The sequence below is a fragment of the Solanum stenotomum genome, chromosome 7 (genome assembly GCF_019186545.1).
Source record: "Solanum stenotomum isolate F172 chromosome 7, ASM1918654v1, whole genome shotgun sequence".
Taxonomy (NCBI): Eukaryota; Viridiplantae; Streptophyta; class Magnoliopsida; order Solanales; family Solanaceae; genus Solanum; species Solanum stenotomum.
The window spans coordinates 25,803,501-25,818,634 of record NC_064288.1 but is presented as its reverse complement, the minus strand read 5'-3'; positions in this window follow the sequence as shown (position 1 = coordinate 25,818,634).

The following is a 15,134-nucleotide window of genomic DNA, read 5'->3' as shown; positions in this document are numbered from 1 at the left end:
CCTCAACGATCAGAACCTCAAGTTCAAGGAGGGAAGGGTTCAAAAGAGGGTTACCTTTTTAAAAAGGATAAGGCTTGTAATGTGGTTGCCAATAGAAAGGATTAGGTTAAAGGGGACAACTAAGGATATATTTAGTACAAAGGTCGAGTTTTTAGGCCAAGTGGACTTCAAGATACTAAAGAAAGCCTAAGATCATATATCCAACCAAACTCATTCAAGACCAACATTTCAAGACCAACCGGGCAAGTTCTAGGTGACAAAAGCAAACACAGGGCATTATGCAACAACTCACCACACATGGCCTTCAAATCAATCAAGATGGTTCAAAATCTTACTTCCTTTGGAAAATACAAGTAGCATTTAACATTTTAACCGCTAACGATTCAAAAGTCACAAAAAGAGTTGTCACAAAATCACTCATAACCTGCTTAATCTTTTAAAAATGGAGAGGTATGCTCCACACTATTCACATGCATGACTACGCTCTTTGTACCAACCAAGGTAAAACCTTCCCAAAAAGATGATGATTTTTCCCTTAAGAATGTTGTCAACCAATCCACCATCAAGCAACCTCATGCATCAATTCGGGAACAACTACTCAGACTTTGCCACAATCAAGGCCAATCAAACACTCACAAGTAATCGACGATTTACCCTTAAGATAGTCGTTACTCTATCCATCATTGGGCATCGTCAATCCAAATCTTATTATCAAAATAAAAACAAAAATACCGAAGCTGCAAACTACAAATCAAAAACTAAAATAGACTAATCCAACACAATATCAATAGAAACATCCACAATATAGAATCTCGACAAGGACACACCAATCCATAAAAAAGAAAGAAAAGCACGCCTGACAAGGGCACAATCACTATATGCAGAAACAATCAATAAATTGACTACAAGGGATGACTTCAAGATATTAAAGAAAGCCTAAGATCATTTATCCAACCAAATTCATTCAAGACCAACATTTCAAGACCAACCGGGCAAGTTCTAGGTGACAAAAGCAAACACAAGGCATTATGCAACAACTCACCTCACATGGCCTGCAAATCAATCAAGATGGTTCAAAATCTTACTTCCTTTAGAAAATAAAGTCACAAAAAGAGTTGTAAGAGTTGTCACAAAATCACTCATAACATGCTCAATTTTAAAAATGGAGAGGTATGCTCAACACTATTCACAAGCATGACTACGCTCTTAGTACTAACCAAGGCAAAACCTTCCCAAAAAATGATTTTCCCTTGAGAATGTTGTCAACCAATCCACCATCAAGCAACCTCATGCATCAATTCAAGAACAACTACTCAAACTTTGCCACAATCAACGCCAATCAAACACTCACAAGCAATCGACGATTTACCCTTAAGATAGTCGTCACTTTCGATCCATCATTGGGCATCGTCAATCCAAATCTTATTATCAAAACAAAACAGAAATAGACTAATCCAACACAATAACAATAGAAACATCCAAAATATAGAATCTCGACAAGGGCAAACCAATCCATAAAAAAGAAAGAAAAGTACGCCTGACAAGGGCACAATCACTATATGCAGAAACAATCAATAAATTGACTACAAGGGAGGCACACCCAATTGAAAATGAAATTGTGTCCTCACAATCCAATTATCAAAAGAGAATACGAGGGACTCCCTGAACTGCATCACTCTGAGCTCGAGCCGGTAGATAATGTAAGGTCCTACTTGTTCGAAGCACTGCTACCACATAAGCTCCTAAGATTTCCCATCATCTTGCTCTAGAACTTTCTCTTTGCCCACTCATGCTCTCGGAATGTCCTTTGCTCTAGAGCTCCCCGACTGCAAGAAGAGATACATGTATACAATGAACATTAGTGTTTCTCCCCAATCCATCTTGGGTAGCCTCAAACATTAGATAATACCTGTTGGAATCACTAATTTAAGAGTAGATGCCTTGGATCAAGATATTTGTGACTGATACATTCTTTTATATATTGATAAAATGTTAATGAAATTTTATGAAAAACTATAAGGGAGGAGAGAGAGGTAAACATACCACTGAACACGCCATCGTGTCTCACGCGTCTCCATACCACGAAGGCAGGCACACAATGCCTCAACAACCTTCTCCCGAATAGCCAACGTTGGATCCCTAAGAGCAACCTAAATTCCATCCACAAACTCCGGCACGTGAACATTGAAGACGGTTGAAGCATTTTCTGCCATTTCCTAAATTTTAAATATAGAGATTGAAACAGGGACACATCAACAAGTACATAGCTCATATATGGAATTGGAATTCAATATGCTATGTGGTGGGTGATATGGAGGGAGAACTGAGAATTGTTTAGGGGTAGGAAAAAAACCAGCTAGTCTGAAATGTGGATGTATGTTTTTGCTAAATCTTTTAGGGGAGCATGGAAGATGTAAATCATGTGAATGACACATGCTTGAGTCTTGACGTACTTAGTTCATATTGTTAATAATTTAACTTTACCTACCAACAAATAAAGACAGAATTTGGGGAAGCCTAAACTATTAAGGAACTCCTAATTACCGATTAGACACTTGAGAATTAATGGACGGGGTCTGCTATTTCAATTTAATAGTTAGATATGATTAAATTATTTAGAAATAATGACTTCTTCAGGAACTGTATCACTAGACAGAGTAAATCTCTAAAGTAGCAGAAAAATATTTGGCTAGAAATACTTCCAGTTATTGATTAAAACAGAATTTGATTTAGATAATCTACTCTCCAGCAAAGCGCGCGCACACACACACACACATATATATAAATATATATTTGAATATTGACATGATTACCTTCCCAATTGATCAAACATTATTTGTTTATTGTTTACTTACATGGATACTACAATCTGTGTTTAACATTTAGATAAGGAAATGTTGTTGACAAACTACAACATAAAGATGTTTATTTAAAATATAACTAGAATGACAACCACATTTCTATGGTATTAACTATTTAACTCTTCATTCAGTAATAATAGAAGAAGAAAAACACTAGTTAACCTTTGGGATACAATTCTAATAATAGCAAATATTTTGTATTCAGTTTTGAGAAATTCTAGCAGTCAAGTCCTTATAGTATCTATGATTTGACTCAAAGGTTTCCCATAATGCGATGATGAAAGAAATAAAACCCAACTTTCAAGTTTCTGCTTATACAACAAATCATGAAGAAACATGTTAATTATACCTTCAATATAAGACAACAGCAAAGCGACGATACTCAATTCTTTCACCACAAAGTCATTCTAGTGCAACTTTTACCTGAAAATATAACAGAATTGAGATGCTAATGTCAGACAATCAAGTCTCTGAAGTATCACAATATTACACACCTGATGCTCCATTTCATCTACAGTCATTGCACCACCAGATCTAGCTAGGTGACCAAGAGCTTTACTAGCAAGAACCAAGATTTCAGGATCACACTTTGTTTCAAAAGCAATATGCGTGTAATTGGAGAATTTTGCAACTTTTGATGCATTATCGCTGATGGTGACATCTATTAGCTAGTCAATAACCCTCAAAGCCCCCAGATTTTCAGAAACTTAAATACTATCAAGAAATGTGGTAATGTGTTCATATAGATGATCCATAAAATGAGCAAAAGCTTCTCCACTAAGATCAGGAGCTTCTTCCTCCACAAGCCGCCTCAAAATCAATGCAGCCCCATCCTACCAGAGAGAATAAAATAAGATTTCTGGCATGGTTCACAAGCAACTCAAGTATTTAAAAGAGAACTTTAGAAGAGGGAACTAGGAAGAATGGAAAGTGGCAGAGAGAGAGAGAGAGCATCCAATAGCATTCAAACTCAAACAACAACATTCGGCAAAAGCAGAATGTTATATGATTAAGACAGAAACCTATGTAAAAAGACCGCTCTGCTAAGCCTTCAATAGAAAATAAAACAGGAAATGTGAATGAAAACAAACACAAAACAAAACCTGGTATTCACATAATTATTCAAACCAAAAAGTTCACTAACATGATTGATATAAATTTAAAACCAGGACCTATCCATCCCTCTTGATTGATGGATGGGAAAGTAAATTTGCATAATTAACAAGAGGCATATAAGAGGAATTTTGGATACAAAACAGTGTACAGTCACTTCTATTTCGTGTCATGATACAAAATTGTATTTAAAAAAAACATATAGAAACCCACAATAATAATAAAAGTTGTGTTAGATAAAAATAGTCGTCATCCGATCCACCTTGCTTCTAAAACAGAAGAAAGACTTAAGGAATATATCTGTTGGTCTTCTTCCACACAAATCCCAATAAAAATAAATGTTCCCAAAAGTAAAGTGTAGCATTCTGCTTTCTTTCTATTTCAATAAATTGAGTAAGGAAAATCAAGAAAAGAACTCTTTATCAAACAAAAAATCAAGAAAAAAACTTAAAGATGAATGTTTCAGATAACTCTATCCAATTGAGGAAAAGAAAATCAAGAAAAAGAAAAAAAATCAAGAAAAGAACTCAAGATGTACCAAGAACTAAAATCTTGAACTGAACAGTCTTATATCCTTCCTTAGTTTCCCTCAATCCTTACAAAATCAAAATCAAGTCTGGTTCCACTTCCTCACCAATTCAACAAATGACTAAAGATCCTCAATCCTAACAAAATAAAAATCACATCTGGTTCCACTTCAAGACCCTCAATCCTAACAAAATGAAAATCACGTATGGTTCCACTTCCTCACCAATTCAACAAATGACTAAAGAACAACATCAAGATTCCCTGAACTGTTCCAACTCCACAATTTTCAACAAAAAAATGAAAGAAAGAGAAGAAATCAAAGAACCTTAGGATTGCCTCTGGTGCATGAGTCAGCAAGAACTCTATTGGAAGAAAAGAAACAATAGACGTTTTGAGGATATTACCAACCTTGTTCAGACAGTCAAAGAAAACTGTTTCAATACATTATACTTTTAGTGTAAAGAAGGTGTACTAGTAGATGAACGATGAGTAGATTTTATGGTGCTTTTGTAAGTATTTAGTTTTTTCTTCTTCTATTTTTACTCTTCCTTGTTTAATTTCTGGGCACATCTTTTAGAGGTTGCCGGCATAGCCATAATGCTGAGGAATACAACATTACCTTTATCAACAACAACAAAAAAGTACATCTGCAATGACATAAATAACATACCACATCACCCAAGTGAGAGGTTATTGTCGCCAAATAGTTACTGAGTTCACCATCTAGAGAACCTGCCATCTCCCCAAGAGCAATGAACCCACTGGCACATTCTGCAGGTATTTTAAGGGCATGAGGTATATGATTCATGCATATCTGTAGAAGTAAAATAAACAAACATGAGGTTACAATAGTTAACATTGAAGATGCAAATCTAATTCATCTAGATTTCCCGGTTAGTAAAGGCAGATTAAATCACTAAAATGAAGTCAAATGTCACAAACCGTTAAATAGTTAGTTTGAGGAAGTAAAGAAGTTATGTTGAGGCGAAGTAGGCGATCTCGGTGCTCCAGGTATCTTAGAACAATTTCAGCAACCTCCCTGTATCTTGACATAATGAACTCCCCTGTGTTCCTGCACATTTTGATGATAAATTAGCTCTTATCATATCACAAGCAGAAGTAATAGTGGGTCCAATTCCCATAGCATATGAGTTGAGCATATTACATTATTCTTTGTGAAGATGACTAAAACAAAAGGCACATAAATGCGTGAAACTAAAGTAGTCATGGAACATATTAGCATAACTAAATACATGGCAATACAGAAAAGAAAAAATTGTCCTCCAATTGCTAGCAGAGGTACCTCGACCATCACCCTCTTCATGCAGCCATCTATCACCTAAGAACCTTCCCTTCACCCCACTAGCACCTCAGAGACAGGCAATCCGCTTCGTCACAAACCAACAACTATCCTAGAATCTTTTTCACTTTGAAAGATTTTACCTTTTCCCAAAAGTTATTTTCAAAACATTGTTTGGTTATGCATTGGAATGATTTTTTGGTTACTTTTTGAAGATGAGTTTTTCAAGTTTGACATCAGTGAATATTTTTTTCAACTCATTGAACTTCAACTTTTTGCAAGTGCGATACATGTCCAATACAACTCCAACTTCAAAAACTTTTATTGAAAGTTTCAATCAAATCTATGTCCAATCGCTTACTTAACCATTCAGGACCTACATCCATAACCATTCATGCTAAATACTGTATTCGGGATCTTTCAAGATTAACTGTAACAATAGCTAAGAAGTAACACAAACTCTAAAGAGAAAAGACATTCCGGTTACTTTGAAGTTCTATAAATTCTTTAGACTTGGTCCTTTTTATTTCTGATAAGTAGAATTTTGAAACTAGTCATGGTGGACAAGTTTATGGCCTTTCATAATACTGAAATGAAGAACACCGACTCGCGCCTATTCTGAAGGAATGATATCCATGGCTCACCATACTCAAATAGGTTTCTCTAAATGACTGAAACACCCAGATAGCCCCACAGTTCATTAATCAATCTATAGATCACCAATGCCTTCTAGAAACAATTGCTAATAAGAACAAGTAGGTAGTAGACACCTTTTGGTATATGGTTTGCATCCCTGAGTTCTTACCCTCATTAATAATTACTTTATAAAAGATAACAATTAGGTAGTAGGCATTCGCATCCAAAACACATATGTCATCGTCAGCCTTGAGGTACTTAAGTCCTCACAATATAACTAGAGATTTTAAGCTAGCATTTACCTCCAAAAAAATCCAAGTTCTGCGTTTTAGGGACTTCCATTTACAAAACTTCAATTCTTTTCCAAGTAAAATGCATGTCCAAAAATCACAACTTAGAATATTCAAGTTTCAACTTCAAAATCTCTAATAAAACAGGAGATAAGTATCCAGTTCCTCAGACATTCAGCAGATCACAACAATTTAACACAACACAAGAGACTCTGAAATAATTTCCTCTAATGAAATAAATAATGTGATGCAATTTGATAGCAAACCTTAGCAGCTCCCCGACTGCGAAAAGAGATCCATGTATGCTATGAACACGCTCGATCCATCTTGGGTAGCCATAACCATTCAATAATACTTGTCGAATCACCAATTTAATAGTAGATGCCTTGGATCAAGAAATTTGTGATTGATTTTACGTATTGATAAAATGTTAATGACATTTTTTGAAAAACTATAAGGGAGGAGAGAGAAATACACATACCACTGAACACACCATTTTGTCTCATGCTTTTCAATAACACGAACGCAGGCACGCAATGTCTCAACAGCCTTCTCCCGAACAGCGAACGTTGGATCCCTCAGAGCAACCCAAATAGCATCCACAAACTCCGGCATGTGAACTTTGAAGACGGTGGAAGCATTTTCTGCCATTGTTTTGATTCCTCTAAAATAAAGCCAACAATCGAATGGTGCTTACCCTACACCTTCAACATTTTCTAAGAACCTCCATTTCATTTACGTGCAAATATGAAAAAAAACAACATTAAAAGAACAAATTATAAAAAAGACAAAATAACTACCAAAAGAGCCTCAAATGAGTGGAAAATAACCACTCATCAACCCCCCAACTTAGAAACTTTGTTTTTCCTCAAGTTAAGAAAATAAAAAACACAAGAGACTCTTATTTCAAGATACACCACAAATCAATTTCCCATTCTCAATTAAGCACAAAGGTAATGGCTTCGGTTGGTACTAACAATTAGTCCACATGCAAACTTTTCACAAAAGAATCCTCTCATTCTCATGAAACATTATAAAAAATCAAGAATCATTTAAGTGACAACAACCCAAACTCAAGAAATGACTCAACTCATTAACACTTTCACATGCTCACTTGACTTAATTAGGAATCTTCAAAATCAGCACTTTTTCAACTTACATGCCCTCACAAGAAAGAATAGTCCTGAAACCAAACATGTATAAACAAGACAAGGGAGAAAGATGCAACACTCACACTCACAAAGAATCATCTCATGCACACAAATGTCACACCATAGACTTGCCCATATTTTCAATCAACATTGACTCAACTCCATTTGGTTAGAAATCTCAAAGGACTTTGCTAAGCTTGTAATATAGTCTTAGGGAAGGTTTGGATATAATTTAGGTATAAGTGACTACGCCCTCCTTGAACACTACACAACAACTCATCATTTCCAACATTCTCCATTTTTCAAACCCGTGCACATTCCACACTATTTTTCATTTTTGTTTTCTTATTTCCACTTTAGATGCTCCACATGCAAACACTTTCATCTTTTGGGGGATTCAAGACTCATTTATTCATTTTCTTTCTTTCTTTTTCAAAACTTTTTCTTTCTTTTTCCATCCATCCCTCAATTTCATTCTTCATTTTTTTTATATCATGCCTTCATAAGTAAACATTCCTTCAATAAATTTCCCGTAACACCCGCAACTTAGGCTTTTAGCCTCAACTTTCACAACCTCAAGTTCAAGGAGGGAAGGGTTCAAAAGAGGGTTACCTTTTCAAAAAGGATAAGGCTTGTAATGTGGTTGCCAATAAAAAGGATTAGGCTCAAAGGGGACAACTAAGGATATATTTAGTACAAAGGTGGGATTTTTAGGCCAAATGGACTTCAAGATATTAAAGAAAGCCTAAGATCATTTCTCCAACCAAACTCATTCAAGACCAACCGAGCAAGTTCTAGGTGACAAAAGCAAACACAAGGCATTATGCAACAACTCGCCACACATGGCCTGCAAATCAATCAATATGGTTCAAAATCTTACTTCTTTTAGAAAATACAAGTAGCATTTAACATTTTAACCACTAACGAATCAAAAGTCACAAAAAGAGTTGTAAGAGTTGTCACAAAATCACTCATAACATGCTCAACCTTTTAAAAATGGAGAGGTATGCTCAACACTATTCACATGCATGACTATGCTGTTAGTACCAACCAAGGCAAAACCTTTCCAAAAAGATGACGATTTTGCCGTTAAGAATGTTGTCAACCAATCCACCATCGAGCAACCTCATGCATCAATTTGGGAACAACTACTCAGACATCGCCACAATCAATGCCAATCAAACTCAATAGCATTCAAACTCGAACAGGAACATTCAGAAAAAATAGAATGTTATATGATGAAGACAGAAACCCACGTAAAAAGACTGCTCTGCTAAGCTTTCAACAGAAAATAAAATAGGAAAAGTGAATGAAAACAAACACAAACAAAACCTTGTATTCACGTAATTATTCAAACCAAAAAGTTTACTAACATGATTGATATAAATTTAAAACCAGGACCTATCCATCCCTCAATCCTAACAAAATCAAAATCACGTCTGGTTCCACTTCCTCACCAACTACACACGTGATTCTTAAGTGAATTGACTTCAACTTCATTCAAGACACATGTTGAAGTATTTCTTAAATTTAGTAACTGCAATATTCTCCAATAAACACTTTATTCTTCCTTAAAATTGTCTCTAATTAATATATGGATAAGACAATAATATTTAGTAAGAAGAAATCATAAGACTTATAGTATACCCAGCCAAAGATCTCATGCCAACATCTCCACACACACACTATGACACTATCAACGGGAAAGAATCGATCCAAGTGACTTTACAGTTCAATAGGGAAGAACATGCAAAATAAATTTAAAAAATAGAAAAGATAACCTAGAACAAACTCACACCAGTGATTTTAGGGCTGTGAATACAGAACGACAATTAGGACTCTGAACACAGTGATTTTAGGGCTCTGAACAAATTCAGACCAGCGAAGAAAAGAACTTAAAAGAAGAATGTTTCAAATAACTCTATCCATGTTAAAATTGAGGAAAGAAAGAAAAAAAAATCAAGAATAGAACTCAACATGTACCAAGAACTAATATCTTGAACTGAACAGTCTTATATCCTTCCTTAATTTCCCTCAATCCTAACAAAATCAAAATCACGTCTTCCTCACCAGTTCAGTTCAACAAATGACCAAAGAACAACATCTGAATTATTCCATGAGTCAGCAAGAAGTCGCATCGATATTTCCGGCACCGGTGGTTGCAACTGGATAACGGATCACCTAGTAGCCATGTTTTCACACTCGCATAGAACATGATCCAAAGAACATCTATGATTCAAAATCTACAAGAGAACCCATTTGTATTTAATTTGAATTTTGAATGAGAGAGAGAGAGTGAGCGAGCTTCATCTGGAGAAAGAAACCCTCTTTTAATGTTAAAAGGGAAAAACCTTTCACCTATCCGCAACAACTGTTACTATTTTCTTCTTTTTTCCTATCAAAATATTTTATTTTAATACCTATTTTCATAAGAAGAAATTATCAACGAACTACATATTATTTAAAATTTACTAAATCAAATTCCAAGGTATTATATATTATATATTTATTAAAATGATATTTTTATAAATGGAAAAGATATATTTACATGAAATATATATATATATATATATAGATCTATGGCGGAGCCACCATATCGTTAGAAGGGTCATCCGAACCCCTTTAGTGGAAAATTATATTATTTTTACATGGTTAAAATAATTTTTTAGGTATATATAGTAGATGTTGAACCCCCTTCGGCTACTTTGTGTGTCTATTTCTTCAGATTTTTAACCCCTTATCGAAAATTCTGGTTCGGCCATTGATATTGACGACACATAGGATATTATGAATCATGTGATTGTGAATTTTTTGTTTTATTACAGTACTGATATTTGGGAGATATAAGAAAAGATGGGTAAGTTGTCACGTAGAAATGACTCAATTGGTTAATGCAAATGAACAGATTATATCAGGAGGAGTCACACAAACATGTTGACAATTAGGCGATCATGAAAAATATCAAGATTTATAACCAGATAATGTATCACGAATCGTGTAATAATGTGTAATAATGAATGTGTCATTTAATGATATTAGGGTGATATTTGTCAGCTGGAAAAAAAACTTCACACAAAAAAAATATCGTTAGATAAGCTATTATGAGTCGCCCGGTAATGAATGTGTCGTTAATTGAGTGCGGGTGATATTTGATAAATGGGAGAAAATATTCACTCAAAAAAAATGATCACATGATAAGTAAGTTACCATGAGTCAAATAATCATAAATGTGTCATTTAATAAGGGTAGGGTTGAGTGAATTAGGATATGTGTCATTTAATTAGATTACAATAGCTAATTAAAAAAATAATTATCCTAAAATTTAAATTTTATGTCATATTTTTAAATAAACTAGTCCGCGCTTCGTGCAGTTATAAAAAATGATAAGATACTAATAATTTTATTAAATAATAGATGAAAGATATATTTATAATATCATTGTAACGATCTTAATCGTTGAAAGTCTTACAATGTCTTTATTTATAGGACTACAATATGAAATATCAAATAATATGATATAATTATTAATTATTTTTGAAGTTATAACAATAAAAAGTTGTTAAAGTAATGAAAATAAAAATTATTAAGATTGATTTCTATGTATCGAATAGTGTAGATAATATTTTAACCATTTTTTTTTGCTTTTTTAGAATATAATTTGGTTACTTTCATAATTTTATCCTTGTAAAAAATATTTTAAAAAGAAAAAAAATAATGTAAAGAAAAGGTCTAAAAAATCTCTAACTTTTATACTTTTTTATTCGTTTATTTTCCTTAGAAAAAGGTATGATTATATTTCACTTATGATTCACACGTGATATATTTTGTAAGCAAGATATTGTTAATCATAATTTGTAAGTGATCTTCTTGTTAAAAAACATTTTTTTTTTACGTTGCGAGCTTCCACCATTCACATATTTTAGATAATAAAGTTAATATTCTTATGCAAGTGAGATATCAAAAAATATAATGAAATTTCTCTAAAATAGTTAAATACTTACATGTTTACTAACAAGCTATCTTCATGTTATCAATATATACTACAAAATAATCACTATTTAAATATTTAAGATAATAAATTTAAATAATATTCTTAAGTGAAATTAAAGAGTAAGATATACTTTTGGACAATTGGAATCACTTTATGAAGAGAAAACTTTATATGTGTGGAGGAGTTTCATCTACATGGTAAATTTATCCTTTTATTATTGATCAAGAATATGATATCATTGTTAACGGCTTGTTCCTTGCAGGCTGCAACAATTATTGATCAATATGCAGTCATTGCACCACCAGATCTAGCTAGGTGACCAAGAACTTTACAAGCAAGGACCGAGATTTCAGGATCACACTTTGTTTCAAAGCAATGAGCGTGTAATTGATGAATTTTTTCCACTTTTGATGCATTTTCGTTGATGCTGACATCTATTAGCTCGTAAATATCCCTCAACGCTCCCAGATTTTCAGAAACTTCATTATTATCAAGAAATGTGGTAATGCATTCATATAGATGATCCATTAAACGAGCAAAAGCTTCTCCACTAAGATCACAAGTTTCTTCCTCTACAAGCCGCCTCAAAGTCCTTGCAGCCCCATCCTACCAGAGAGAATAAAATAAGATTTCTAGTAATTGGAACTTTTGAAGAGGGAACTTGGAAAACTGGAAAGAGGTAGAGGGAGAGAGCATCCAGTAGCATTCAAACTCAAACAACAACTGTAACACCCCTTAAAATGAAGTAGGATAAAGTAGAGCCTCACATGGGTTTTATGCATTAATGACTTATTGAAATAATGAAGAACAACCTTTTTAGTTAGTTTTAAGGAGTTTGGAAGACAAACGTCAAGGGACGACCAAGACATTCAGAAACTAGTCTTTTACGTGTTGGTGTGTTCTAGTATGTTGTTCATGTTTTTATGTGTTGTTTGGAGTCTAAAATCAGTGGAGGTGACCCTAGTGTCTTGATAAATATTTTTAGGGTCAAAAAGTTTGGGTACGACTCCCCGGGACCATCCTAAGGGTTCCCGAGGAGGACCCCAACCCTTGGCCAAACAAACTACCAAGGCAGCTTGAAGTTGTTCATGGAGGGAGTGGCTTCGCGTCGCGGACCTGCTCCACCAATGGCAAAAAAGGGGCTCCGCGTCGTGGAGACACCGCAGACTCTACTGTCTCAAAATTTAATTTCCAGAAACTTGTGGGAACACCCCCGCGTCACGGACTTGTTTTCCGACAAAATCTGCGAAAATAAAACTCAAGTTTGACTTGTTTAAAAGGTCCAACTAAGTGAGGGGTGGTTTGAGTACTTTGGAGAATTATTATAAACGGTTATTCTACCTATTTTAGGGTATTTTAAGTTGGTTAAAACCCCAAGACCTAGAATTAAACCTCATTATCCAAATTGAACCTTCCCTCTCAAATAAATTCTCTCTAGAACTCCATGGAAGATATTGATGAACCTTCAAGCTAGGGGATGGGTTCCTATTGATTTCTCCTTCAAATTTCTAAGGAAATTAATCACAAAGGTATGGAGATTTTATCTTTGATTCTCTTTTCAATCAAAGAGCCAAATTAAAGTGATTTCAATGTTTTTTCAAAAACACTAAAAACCCCAATTTCAATTCTAAGCTCGGGTTCTTGCATGAAAGTATTTCAAATGATGATCTATGTTAATATTGATGGTTTTAAGATCAAAAACTCCATGAACCCTTGCATATCTTGAAATCCTAATTTTTGGGTCTAAAGTGGGTCTATTGATAATGAGCTAATAATGTGATATTAATGTGTAGATTGTTATGGGCTATTGATTTATGTATTGTTTTATATTGAATTATGAGGAATTGATGGTCAGTTGTGCTATATTGGATGTTGGCCTTGAATGGACAATTGTGACCTAAGGTTTATGATGATGATGAAGTTGTGAATAGATTATTTATTCTAGTATTTTATATATATATATATATATTGTAGATGTCCCTATGAAAGTGGGGAGGTATTTACTTTATAAGCATGTTGTGATCATGGCCTTGTAGGCAAAGTTGGATGATTGTTGTTTTGAGTAATGTTGATTATGTGAAGGTAATGTGATATGATGTGAATTTGTGTATGGTCTAAGAGTATGAAAGGCGACTTTGTGTAGAGACTTTATGTGTTATGCTTGGTTGTTGTCTTCTTTGAATGACTTATAATGAAGGTGAAGTTAGGATATACTATGTTTACCTACTCTCACACCTAGTGAAGAATGAATGAAAAGAATGGAAGAATGTGAGAATGAATGAAAAGAATGGGAGTTAATGCTAATGAATGAAAGTTGGGTCTATTGTAAGGAAAGTCTCATAAAGTACTCCTTTAAATGAATGGAGTTCCTAGATGAAAGATTTTCTCATCTTTGAATCCAAGAGCTTCCCTAAATGAATGAATGTTGGGCTAGGATGGGTACTCCTTCGTGAGTTGTGATGAGAGTACTTAGTAGCAATCCTTATCCCTAAATGAATGAATGTTGGGCTAGGATGGGTACTCCTTCGTGAGTTGAGATGAGAGTACTTAGTAGCAATCCTTATCCCTAAATGAATGAATGAAATGAATGTCCAACTCCGTGAGGAGTAATGTCTAGCATCGAGAGGATATGAAGATGGGTGGATACTCCTTTGTTAGTTGAGATGAGAGTATTTAGTAGCAACCCTTAAGATGGGTGCTCCTTTGTGAGTTAAGATGAGAGTACTTAGAAGCAATCCTTCTATCCCTTAACTATGTGCCCACATAGGACTAGCTAGTGGTCTCTACCACATAAAGGCTAAAAGAATGACCCTACCTTAGGCAAGTGGGGATCCCTCATTCGGTAAGAGTACTACCGGGATTCCATGTCAAGCTCCATGGTCTATGTCGATTAAGGCTCTTCCCCCACATTAATGAAGGAATGAACTAAGGTCTCTTAAGGGTGTACTACTTAGGAAATGTGGTGGAATGGGACATCATCTAGACATTGCACAAGTAGACATTAGCATGATCAAAGACCAATGCCTTGTTTAAATGCATTAAGTTGAATCAACGATTTATGTTGAGATGTGAATAGAGCTTGTCTTGTGTAGTCTTAAGGTTCACTTGGGTGTGGTATGGAGAGGTAGTATGGGCTGCCTCACCATTTCTTACTTAGGTGAGTCTTGGGATGACATTTGATGAGTGTTCTAGCTTTATGAAGTGACTTGTTGGCTTATGTGCTTATATGTCTCGTGTGATTAATTGGTAAAGGTTGAGGTATGC